The 13,099-nt window shown below is 41.6% G+C and overlaps 1 long non-coding RNA gene across 1 annotated transcript in view; it reads left to right on the top strand.

Annotated features, from left to right (window-relative positions):
- Nucleotides 1–12,671, top strand: part of LOC139802940 (uncharacterized) — a 58,515-nt gene extending 45,844 nt beyond the window's left edge. The window contains exons 3-4 of the long non-coding RNA XR_011728825.1: nt 10,357–10,437; nt 12,561–12,671. This is a non-coding gene — a long non-coding RNA (uncharacterized lncRNA). The remainder of the gene's footprint in view (nt 1–10,356; nt 10,438–12,560) is intronic.
- Nucleotides 12,672–13,099: the final 428 nt, after the last annotated feature.

Below are 13,099 nucleotides of genomic sequence, written 5' to 3'. Positions count from 1 at the left end.
AGCTCAGCTTTTCGTACTGTATATTCACATTCTTTGTTTCTATTCCTGTCAGAAAAGGGAATTGGACTTGAGGGGAGATAAGAAAGCTGCTGTTAAATCAGCTTGAAGTGTCCTTCCAAATATTTCCCTTATAGATATCAGAAATTGAGATTTAGTTTTTTGAACACCTCATGCATTGCATCCGTCCGTAGGCAGTTGAACAGGAGCTGCTACACTGAATTAGGACAGGCAGAAGAAAACATGTGGCTTCATTCCCTTCTGGAAATGGACTCAGAAGAGTTTGTAAAGCAGGAACCATGGGAGGTAGTTCTAGTGAAATCCAGAAACCAGAACGTAATGCCTACAGCTGCTCTTCCTCTAACAGAAAAGCTTTCCTGTAGAGCTGGTGTTAGCAGTATTAGGGTAGAGCAAATACATCTGTGTGTCTGTCATCTCAGTCACTTCTATTCTACACCACAGCCCCTGGTCAGCAACAGAAAGGAGCAATTCTTTTGACAAAGAGTCAAGGCCCATTGAAATCCCTCCTAGAGTTGGGTTTTAATCCTCATTTCTAATGCAACTGGAGCAGAATCCAAGACTCAAGTTCTCATTCACTTCTTCCTGAGTATAGTTGATTCCTCCACTGCTCTCACAAAGATCTCTGTGGTACCTCAGACTGGGACTGTTCTGTATTAGAAGTCAACCCTTATATAGTCTGGCTTCTTAGTTAGGCAGAACATCAGAACCTAATGCTGTTAAAGATTTATTATTTATTGTCATTTGATCACACTGAGACTTGAAGAGTAGAAAAACACATTCCAGTGGAGCTAAAAAACAGAGCATAAGATATTGTAAGACAAGATTATATAGTATTTGAGTTGATGTGTAATAAATCTTTGAGTAATATTTGAATCATAATATAATGCAGATGAATTAGATAGGCATTTTCCAAGGCACTAAAGAAGAAAGTCATCTCTCATAATGGCTCATTAAGAATTGTTACAGCTCCTTGAGTCTGGTCAGCATTTATGAGCCAGTCTTTAAACACTGGAGTTACTAGCTGTATTTATTACCTCTTTATTAGTGCATATGCATGCATTTGAGTTCACTGAGCATCTCCTGCTGAGGATATTAGGCTTCCAAGACAAGTTTCTCATCTCAGGCACAGATATCAGTAAGCAGATTCCCACTGGACAAAGCTCATTAATTAAGGAGATGCTCTGGATCAGCATTTTGAAGCTAGGCATGGAAGTGACCAGCTAGGAGCAGAATTAACCCAGCCTGACTCACAACAGCAGGACACAGCTGTGTGTTCTCCATTCCCCTGCTGACTTCTCCATTCCCCTGTGAGAATATTCAATTTCAGCAGAATCTGGCAGGTATTTTTAAATTGCTTCAGGAGCTCCTTGTAGTGCCTGTAAGAACAGGGGGGAGAGGGAAATTTGCCTGCTCAAGGAAATGACAGTGTCAGGGGTGGCTAGAAAGCACTGTCAGTCTGAAGATTGTGTTAGCCTGGAGACATCAAAAAGAGTTTAAGCTCCTTAATGGAAGCAGTCTTAAAAAAAGGTAATACTATAAAAGTTTTCATAAGGAGAAAATCAGCCTACTGCATGGAACTTACATAATGCTGAGTAAGTTCTCTGAGGGACAAAACAAAGGGAGAGTCAGCAACAGAATGGCCTGGCTGCAAACCACTTCTGAGAGCTCCTCAGATACCCTGTCCAGCCTTCTTGAACCAGCTAAGGTGAGGTTTTCTATACATCTCCCAGAGTCATCTCATATTCTTCTGACTTGGCCACCTCCTCAGACTGCTAGAGGAAGGCAACGGTAACCTTGGTTTTATCTGTAGTCCAGTTTTTATAAACAGAAATTTTTAAAGTTTCAGGGGTTTCTGGTGGACTCATTCCCTTCATCTCTCATCTTGGAATCAGTTTTCATGAACACAGGTGAAATATGCCCTGTGAGGCCCCTGGGAGCTTGCCTGTGTCAGCACAGTGAAGACAATTCTTCAGCTAAGGAGTATGACCCTGTGTGTTCTTGAACTGCATGAAATGTCTCACATGCTGTTTTAAGGGTTCCCTCTATTATGGACTTTTTGCTCTAGCTGGGGCAGAGCCCTACATACACTGACTGCAGCCTCATCTCAGTATTTTGTCTAAGGGAAAATCTCAAATCAGACACACGGGTAATACCTAGAGCTATAGCCACACCTCATACCAGGCTTAGCCATTGCCATGACTTCTCAGTTTAAGCAGAGAACAGAGGTAAAGGGGAGGAAAAAACTGCTTTTTCTGCTATGTTCCTATATTCATTCTGTCAGACAGAAGAAAGAAGACTTCAACTGACCTAAGTGCCCATCACCTCTAGTATTGGACTGGAGGGAGGGAAACCAGGACCTTGGTGTCAGCTTGACTTTTGTGGATGGGGCCAGCAGTTGGGCAGGTCCAGAATGTCCTTCAGAGGCCAGCACAGCACAGTGGGAACTGGAGGAAAGAAATGCAGCATTTCTGGAAAGAAGCAGATAATAGCTTCCCTAAGCATTGCTTTGACTTCCTACCGAGTGAAGTCTGAAGAGTTCCAGATATTTTTGTCTGTTGTTAAATTCAGCATAGAGTTGCCATTACAGGCTGCTCCAAGAGCCTGATCATTCACAGCATGAATCTTCTATTGCAACACTGAATAAAGCAAAGCACTTGCTATTCCTGCAAGAAGAAGGAGAGAAATAATGCTCTTACAATACAGTAGGGGCTGGGAAGCAGATCTGATCTCTAATCAGGGACAATCTTAGTCATGAAGTAGAAAGTTCAAGGGAAGCTCACTGCAAAACTTGGATCAGAACACTACATTTCACCTGTCTGACTTGGGAAGATAGATTCAGCCTCTGTTAATTTTTAAAAAGCCATAGAGTCAATTCAAGTTGCCAGGTGTTGAGAAATACTGTAAAATTCAGCTGATGGCTCTGTCTGAGAGTGATGAACAACTCCAGTGTTATATTTCTTAATAACAGAAAAAGTTGGTGCAGTCTGAAGAGGCCAAGACTTACTTTTCATCCAAAGTACTTAAAAATGAGTTCAACATGAAGTTAATGTTCCAGTCAATTTGTTTTTCCACTACCCAATCTGCTTTGTTCATAATGCAAGAGTAATAGAAGAAATATATTGACAGAACTGTATTTGCAGAACACAGAGCAAAGCCTCCCTTTGCTCACAGGGAAAACCATTTACCAATTGCTACAAGAATGTATCTTAAAATGGTTTGTAAGGCATCAGCAAGTCTTTAATTTAACTGTATGCCATTATAACATGCTGAGTGTGGTTTATTATTGTACTAATAAACCATAAAGAAGACTCTAAAACTTCATTACCACAGTCAATTGCCATGTGCAGAGTTAATTTGCCAACAGATCATTAATTGCCAGTATTCACTGAAATGTAGATATAAAGCAGAACTATTGGGCAGAGTTTCTTATCCAGATTCTTTTCTGCTGATGGCAGTAAGGCTGAGCACACACAGATACAGGTGTGGAAAGGCTTGGGTCTCCACTGAACCCAGTGAAGAAAGAATCCACAGATGTTTCCAGTCCCAGCAGTGCTCCACTCAGCTCTTAGTACAATGAAGGCAGTTTCCCAAAAAGCCCAAATGTATCTGAACCCTTAAAAGTACATGTCTTGCACTATCCAAGGATTTTACAAGTGTAACTACTTTGGGAAGTATGATTTTTCCATAGAGGAAAATCGAAGTAAAATAAATTATTTTGGCTGAAGTAACCTCTTCCATAAAATGATAAACTGCATTGTCATATTGTGTTATTTTGCACATAGATTTGTTTCTGCATCCTCTTTGGGCTCCCTGATGGGCAGTACCATGTGCACAGATAGCTGCATGTTCTGAGCTCTGTGGCTGGCAGGATGATGCCTTGCTCAGCAGCAGCAGACAAATTCAAGTGCACTGGGAAAGCTTTTGGAATAGGCAAATTCAATTTAATATTGACAGAAAGAAAAGATGTTTACAATAGTCCAGCAAAGCAAAATAAAACTTTTACACTTTGGAATAATGACAATGCCAAGGCACCCACAAAAATCTCTGATCCTGAGAGAAGTTCATCATTTTCCAGATCCACCATGAACCTAAACACTGGAATTTTGTCCAAACAAAATTCCAAATTGTACTCAGCTGAATCTGTGGATTTGTTCCAGCTTTGGAGTGAAGTGCAGTGGGCCTGATGCTGCATGTGGTGTAGATCTCAATCTTAATGACATCCTTACAACAATGACAACAGTCATTGCTACTTACTTTCCCCAGAGCTATGTTGCCTCACTCCCTTCAGATGCAAGATGGGGTACATTAAGCTTCAAAAGGGACAATTCTTTAAATTCCTAACTAAATTGCTGGCACACCAATGTCCTTTTGCAAAGCTTTTCTTACACTAAATTACCCAACACAGAAATCTGAAGTGTTATAAGGTGATAAAAAATTCCTGCCACAGTCAATGTGTGATGTTCCTTTAATTCTATATAGCAGGTGATGAATATAGTGGGACTTGATACCATAAGGCAGACACATGTTAGCAGCACTCTGCAGCTCCTGCCATTTAGAGATGGCCTTGATTCTTATTCTTGTCTAACTGGGAAGTTTCTATGCTTCAGATGACAAGGTGGTAATTTAACACCATGGTCAGCTTTACCCTGAAGCATGTTTATTATTAGTAGAAGTAAGACAGGGAATAAAATACAAGTAAGAGAGCACTTGAAAGTTTAAGGGCATTAATTGCCTCCCAGCTGTCAGGGCAGCAATTAAGTTCAGCTTGTTGACTTCAGTTTTGTTGTGATTATGTGAAATCAATCTTCAAACTCACTGAAAGCTTCCATTGCTTCCAGTGCTGAAACCAGCAAATCCCAAACAATATGCAGAGAACCATTGACATGCATCTGGCAGTCACCCCAAAAAAATGTCAAATTAGAGAAATGTGATGAAACCTTTTTCCCAACTTACTTTTGTGCAATATTTTTTTCCCTGTTTTTATCCCTGAGTAGGCCAGAACTATGGCTCTGGAAGAGCTGAAACTCGACTGACAATCTTTTGAAGAGGTCAAAAAAGTCCAGTTGCAATTCTTCTCTCACTCCTTAGCTCAAGCTGGATTAGATGTAAAGGATTACTTGGAAATTTCAGCTTTTAAAGAGCAAATCCTTCCTGCTTGTTAACTTCTGATTAGCACTGTCAGCCTCCCTGTGCTGTGCATCACACAACATTGAAAGTGGTTCCTGCCCCAGAAAGCCAGAACTCAAAACTCTCTGCTTAGTATGCAAATGCACTACCTGACTTGTGCATATGTGTCAAAAATTTATGCATCAGTGTATCCTGTGAAAGCTTGCTATTAACAGCAATGAGTACACTAAGCCCTTTTTATGTGAGGCATGCATAAATACATCAATGCATTTTACATCCCTACTTTCAGAAAATGTCACTTTTCTATGAATATATAAATACACATATAACTGCACTTACTATATTAATTAAGTGATATTCACTCTGAAGCAGTGAGGTACCAAGGAGTAATTTATTGAGTGGACTCATATCTAGGTAGAAACCATTTATTTTCTCTGCTTGCTGCTTTTAGCCACCAGGTTTTGCCTAAGAGAATTGGATTAAATTGGCAGCATGATTTAGATTTCTCTACTAAGTTTTGATGTCATCTTTGAGAAGCTGGCAATCTCAGTAATCAAACCTTGCAGCAAGAATTGCCCACTTTTCAGAGGAAGAGATAATCAGGTATTACATGGCATGTGAGATCGCCATGGAAAAAAATAATCAATACTTTCTGTATTGTGTGGATCAGAAGGTAGCAGAAGAGTAGCAGAAATCAGGAGTTCTTACTCTGCTGAATAGGACACACATTTAATATTGTGGAGTTACACCTACTGAACAAGTTAACACAGATGAACTGAATGTTGTAACTTCCTGGAGAGTGATCAGTGCTCCCTCCTACCTGCTTTAACAACGAAGCATCTCCCTGGAGGCTGCTGCAAGTAGCTGGCACGAGAAGATAATTGTGATGAAGTAGTTTGTGGTGTTGAATTTCCTTTGTCCTGGGTTGCCATAGTAATATCCACTTGTAGTTACCTGGTCACTATTTAATGAGGAGACTCACTGGTCCTAGAGGTGTTGCACACTGTGAAAGGGACCTGGAGTCCATCTGGGTCCTCTCTGACCGTCCAGAAACTTTGCTAGGGCAAATTGCTCCATGCTCCTATTGTCTGATGTCTCTAATGTCCTCTTATCTGGATAAGTATTCCTAGGTTTCTGTAGCATCTAGCTGCTTCTCTAGCTGGTGAAAGAAGGATGCAATCAATATCTGTCTCTTCATGCTGTGTACAAAGGCTTTAAGGGATTTCTTTAGGGAGAACTGTTTGGCATCAATCTGGATGACGGTGACTGCTACTGACTCTTTTTACCTTCAAGAGCTACATTCAGTTCTGTGATGCCGTGTTACAATGCATGACCTCTGTTCTCTGCCTCTAATACAGGATATGCTGTACAAAAAATGACACCTGATAGAGAGCAGAGCTCATTTTTTCAGAGCCTGTATTACAAAGAAAGGGTTTGCATATGAAGCCAGCTACTGGATGCAAAGCGTGGCTGTTGAGGTGGTCAGAAGGCAGAATCCTTAATCTGTTTTTGGAATTCTTTGCTTTCCTGATTCTTACTAGATATTGCCTTATAGTTTAAATTTGGAGAAATCTCAGATTTATCTCAAATAAATGTTCTTTACTTTGTTGACTGTGTCATTTCAAAGTTTCATTCAGATTTCAGAAGGAAACGTAGAGCTTATCTATGTATCTCTAGGCAAACTTCTAGGACAGAGATGATAGTAAACTACTAGAACTTTGGGAAACTTGATTAAAATCCGTGTTAGAGAAATTCACGTATAGGTCATTCTAACCTGGCTCCTCTCCCAGAAAACTACAGATGTTTAACGAGGGGATCTGAGGGGCCTGACTGCTACATGCTCTCTCTAAAGGCTGTGGATAGGAAGAAGCCTGTGAAAAGAAGGTTTAGCCCACCTGAAGTATGCTGTGAGGATAATTGCAATAGGGATTGTGAGGCACTGGGGTGGAGGCTGAGGGTGCTGAGGGAAGACAAGCCCTGCACAGTTCTGTATGCTCTGAAGGTAGATGCTGGAATTCCTGGAGTTAATTGTATGAAGACCTGCTGAGCCCCTGATTAGCAGAGCTTGCCACCACAGGCATTCAGACGGTCTTGGCTCATCATCTGAGATACCTGAGAAAAGAAACTATACAACATAACTTCTGGTTTTGTGGCCAAAGCTACTTAACCCTTGCTCCCCATATGTTTTGGCTATGCATTGCAAGTCCTCTGGTGAGTGCAGTCACCACAGAAATTTCCTTGGATTGTACATCTCAGATTTCATACAAACAAGCTCATCATCCACCCCTGAAGTCTCACCTTCCAGCCAAGCAGAGGAGTGCAGCCATAGCTTGGGTTTTGCAGTAACACAGCTACCCCACAGGCTGGATGTGAGGGTACCCCATGAAGAGAAGCTGGGGCTGGAGAGATGGCCATCCTTTGCCACCTTCCCAAAAGTCCTCACTTTCTGCTGCCAGAAGTCCTGGAGCCCAATGAGGCCACTGCAGCCCTGGTGTCAGCAGTGCTGGGGTAGGGGAGGATCTCTGGGCAGCTGCCTGGATTTTCCCTGCTGGAGCTGGCAGGCTCCGCACTGCAGATATATCCTGAGATGATCTGGTTGCTGTTTTTAAATACAGCTTCCCCCTTAAAAGGCTGTCCCTGCCTTTCTCATTAAAAAAACAGAAGAATCACTGACCCTAGATTTAACCCTAATCTTAACTCTTTAGCCCCAATTTCTTTCTGAACTATTTATTTCAGACTTTTCTATTATTGTTTTGAGCAGTGCTGACAGGCGATAGCTCTGGAATAGGGAAATGTCTTGCAACCATGGTAACACAATGCACTCATTGGAAAGTTTTCTGATACTAAAAGAATTTCTTTACCACTACCCTGCACATTAGGTTTCCTGTGAGATTCCCAGGCTCAAAACACAGGACTCAGTGACTGATCAGGTAACACTGCAGAGAATCACTCTGACATGTTACACTGCATCTGCCTCTGGAGCACATGGCAGGAACAAGCCCAAAGGAAACTGCTTGTGAAAGCTGTTGAGCTAGAAAACTTGGAAGTCTCATCATTAAAGGGTACTTTTGTTCTATCCTGCTGTAGAATTTCCTTGCTTCAGATAGAAACTTTAGATTTGCAGCAATCTGTTTTGATTTGTAAAAAACAGAAACCCACCAGTAAGCAATTCCTCACCTTTCCACCTTGTCACCTTTTTCTCCCAATGGGAACAGATTCCTGCTTCCTGAAATCACCAGCACCTCCACTGTAAATATTACCCATAGTTTATCTCTCTTTCCATTATCTCTCTCTCCTGAATTTATATCTAATCTTTCTCTTTTTCTTCTGTATTATACCAAATGAAAATCTCCTAAGTGCATGAAAAATGGTGACTGTAATGCACGAATGAAAATTAATAAAGCCAGAAAAGAACATGAAATCAATAATCTAATTCTGACAGCTTGCTTTGTCTCTGTGGCCAGGCTGTAAGGATGTACTAGTGTTTCCCTCTGTTTAAAATTAATTGAACTATTTTATCATATCAGATAAGAGTGCACTTTCTGTTCTATTGAAGTGATAATTATGACATGATAATTACAGTCTGTGGCCTGCATGACTCTGTGAATGAGTCAGCACAGGCAATTAGTTTGAGACAGCAACATGATGTGAATGTGTCCCTACAGAGAGAAGCTCCAGGAAAGTCAAGCTACTGATTATCTCTGGTCCCCTCCCTTCCTCATTCACAGGAGCATCAGGGGGTTTGGTTGGGGCTGGGGGGGGGTGGGGGTTGTTTTCTATATTGTTTCCTGTTTGGGCAATCCATTTGGATAAACATGATTGCCTGAATCAGAGAAAGAAAAGGTGTAAACAGGACAGTTTTTAAGGCTGTGGATTCTGCAGTGGTGTAAGTGAGAAATTGTGTTTGCTGCTGGAATGATATGGGCTCCCTATGCCAGCTGCACCTTAGCATGACTCCATTAAAACTGATCAGCCTTGAAGTTTTCTAATTCATCTGTCCTGCTGACAATTCTATTCTCCTCTGAGCTCACTAAAAAGCTCCAAGAATGTCCTGGAAGAAAGGAAGATAAAATATTTGTTACCAGAGAAAACTGTAGGCACCGAGCGTTGCTGAAGAACTGCTTGGGTCTGGCAAGCTCAAAGCACAGGGTATTTTATCTCAAGCCATTTGCAGTCTGAACCAGAAGGAGAGATAGAGACAGAGATATATGCAGATAAGGAAATAAAGAAATAGTTTTGGGAGACATGAGAGAGCACAGTCTCACAGCAGGGAAGTAAAATTGTTAGGTTATTCACTTTTAGAGGGAAGGTAGGAAAGAAGGAGGGGATTGTTTGATTTCTAGATGTCCTTTCCTGGTGTGATCTCAGGTGTAAAAGGAATAACCCTCATCTTGAAACAAATCAGTAATGCATTGCCATAAACAATACACAGGGCAACATACTGAAAAATTAAGAGAAATCACAATATTCAACAGCTGCTTGGTAAGCAGACATCATCTGTCCTGTCACCTGATGGGAGTGGAAGAAACAATATTTGATCATGCAGCTAATGATGATGCATATCAGTATGATCCAAAAGAGCTGATTTAAGAACACGTTTCCTAACTTCACAGTGTTTAATTTTGCAACACTAATTTTCCTTGACTCTGTGTTTAATTATATCTTAGCTGTATTATTCATTTATCACAATGTTTATTTCTAAGCTGGTTCCACCTTAGGCATGCAAAAATATGAATGTCAGATCAGGCATATGAATGTCAGAAGATGAGGCCAAATCCAAGGCAGCTCAAGCAGGGAGGACGTATTTTTATTCCTTGAACGTTGTGGTTATGTTACCATCTGTGAAATTTCAGAAAAGGTGCCATTCCCTCATCCTAGATCCCCAGTAGATGTGATGAGCTGCAAGGGAACTGCCAGCAAGAAGGATTTATATTTAACATATTGCCAAGGAACCAACACACACCAACACATGGATAACATGTCACTATTAGGTCTAGATTTGAAGTTCAAGAGACAGATGCTCTGCTCATATCTGCAATGCTCCATTGAATTCTCTATACACCAAGTGAGAATGTGATTCAGAGAGAACCACAGGCTTGTCTCAGGGCTTGTGGGAGATCTTCTGGGAGAGCAAAAGCATTTTTATCTGTATATATATATATATATATATATTACTTGAGAATAACCCTGTGCTGTGTTCATGTTTTACAGGTCAAACTCAAACTGTTTGAATGACACCTAACAGAGCTCCTGCTGGACAAGTAGTACCTGGCCTAAGCCCCAAACTGAGATGTAAGAATAGCTAAAAGATTAATGTTTTTGTTTGTTTGTTTGTTTTTTTCCAGTAAGGAATCAAAATATTTACTGTTCTTTTGTTCTCTTCATGTCACTGCAGTACCATTATAAAAATCCTCTTCCATCTCTTCCTCCCCACTGAGAAAATTGTTGGACATGACAGCCAGACATCTTCTGTAGCACTTTCCCTTTCTCTTATGTAACTGAACAGGAATATTTCTAATTGCTGTCTCTGCTCTGTCTTGTTAACAGATCTCCACCTGCAGAAGAATCCAAAATACAGTGCATAAAATCCTAAATACTAAAATTCTCATTGCCTGCCAAAAATATTTCTAGCTTCCCAGCTCCTTCCCTCGAAAGAAAAGAGGAACAAACAAACGAGTAGAACCAGGAAAATGTTGTCTGGAAGGACCTCTGGTGGTCAGTAATTCAAACACCCATTTGAAGCAGGAGCAAGCCAGCAAAACCAACCTCTTACAGAACATGCCCACTTGGAGATGCACCCCACTTATATTTTATAATTATGTGTGTTCATTCACTTCAAACAATAAAACAGCTTTCTGTGTTGCTGAGGAAACCATAGCCTAGAAACAGAGTGCATTGGGACAGGGCTTGGCAGGGGAGCTCTGGGTTGTGAACAGTGGTGGCACCATGTGCAGAAATCTGATTATTTATCATAGCCCAGCTGTCCATCTGGTTGGAGGCAGCAAAAAGAAAAATCAGCTCAAGAGCACAGCTGGGAGCCCCATGGGCTGGATGGAGCCTATCAGCTATTCAGATCTGCTTCATGTCATTGTACCAAACCATGGACATAAGGGATGGAGATCCAGTATGTGGCCCTCACACCATTCATTTGCAGAATGAGATTTTGGCCAAGGTTTTGTTGTTGAAGGAGTGGCTGATGTTACAGGTCGTTCTTTGATTTTCACCAATGTGTGCTTTCTGAGAGTCAGAGTAGTGCCAAAAATGTGCAGTATCAAAATGTGAATCAGAATAACTGTACACAGGGATAATGTTTAATAGAGCAACTGATGCAAGTGGAAAAAAAGGTAAAATAAAATAATTTTATCGATGAGAAAGCCATACAGTTTGAATTAAGTCCAGTGTGTGCCTAGTTGCTCTGAATTTAACTCAAGCCTATAACTTAGATCCCACAGCTCCTCTCATCATTAGTGAAGAAAACCAAGGACGTATGGCCCCAGTCATGCCCTACATGAGTTGCTGGAGAGCAAGTGAAATAATCTGGGCTTGCTCCCCCTTCTTGAACTGCAATTTTTAAAACAATTTATCCTGCAATGACATCTGGTGGTTGTTTTTCTTTGACAGAAATTTCCTGCAGAAGTGTCCTGACGAGAGTTGCCTGGGGGTGACTCTTCCTATGACAGTAATTTGCTGGGGTTCTACTTTTCTGGGGGAAATGAAAATGTATGAGCAAGAAGGACCACATTTTCAGTAAAGGAACATCACACAGCCCCTCCTTGGGGCCAGTTATCTTGGCTAATTTTCTTGTGGGGAATAATGTCATGGTGGAGTATTCAGGAGAGAAGCCACCGCTGCAGCTGGGAGAGGTCCTGGTTCATTTTGAGAAAAGCCACTGTCAGGCCCAAGGCTATGCCCTGATTTATCAGAGATCAGAGCACCTGCAAACCCAGTTTGTTGTGGTGCTGAGTGCTCTGCAGGGACTGACACCCTGGCTTGAAAGCCACCCAGTGGTGGAGAGGAACCTCCAAAGATTCCCGATTCTCTCCCCCACACAGCCCATAACAAAGCCCTAAAGGACACAGAAATACAAATTACTCTCAGCTGTCTCTATGCTGGAGGTGGGAATAAGGCATTAACTGGCAAAAATAGTGACCCAGTCTCTGCTCTCAGCTGCTGGGAGGTGTCAGCTCAGGTGCTGGCAAGGACTCATCTAACCCAGGGCAGTCTGCAGGATAAACCTGGGTGCTGCCCCTCACCTCTGCAGTGCTGCTCCCTCCCAGCCACAGTGGGACTTGTGCTCCTTGTGCAAGTTGTAGTCACCAAGAGGGATGCTTTGGAACCTGTGGCTATCACAGATGATCTCCTGGCCACCAGGTGGAACCCAAGCCATGCCTGATGTCTCAAAATCTCCCTTCCAGCAGCTCATGTCAAAAACTTGTAGGCAACTCAGCACCCCTCTGGCGTGGATTTTGCCCTTTTGGGGTTGGTTGTTCCAGACAAGCTGCAAGGATTAATTCCTGCCATGCTCAATGAGACACCAGGTCAGTAGCACAAGGGGGGGGTTGCCCAAGGGAATGCATTTACAGGCAGCAGCAGAACATGGAGTTTTACAAATAATTTCTCAAAGCAGACACTTGAACTGTGAGCACATGGTGGCTGCAGTGTGGAAGGAGTAAGATGAATTAATTCCGTGCATTTTGACCCATATTAAAATAATGTGGCCAAGGTAATAAGTTGCTGTAATTATCAGTGCCAAAACCTGCATTGCTGCTTGGGAAAAACTGGTGAAAAGTCAGGATTCAGATATACTGGGCTTGATTTCTGTCCAATACTCAGCATATTCAAACCTGACATTATTAATTATCAAAATGAAAAATTGTTTTAGTTTGACTTCAAACTATATTCTTCACTATTATACCTTAACAGTAGGTCCTCAAATGTATTTACTTTGGGAGTT

This window comes from Heliangelus exortis, chromosome 15, assembly GCF_036169615.1.
Source record: "Heliangelus exortis chromosome 15, bHelExo1.hap1, whole genome shotgun sequence".
Lineage (NCBI taxonomy): Eukaryota > Metazoa > Chordata > Aves > Apodiformes > Trochilidae > Heliangelus > Heliangelus exortis.
Note: the sequence above shows the minus strand (reverse complement) of the source record. Positions and strands in the feature narration are given on the sequence as shown.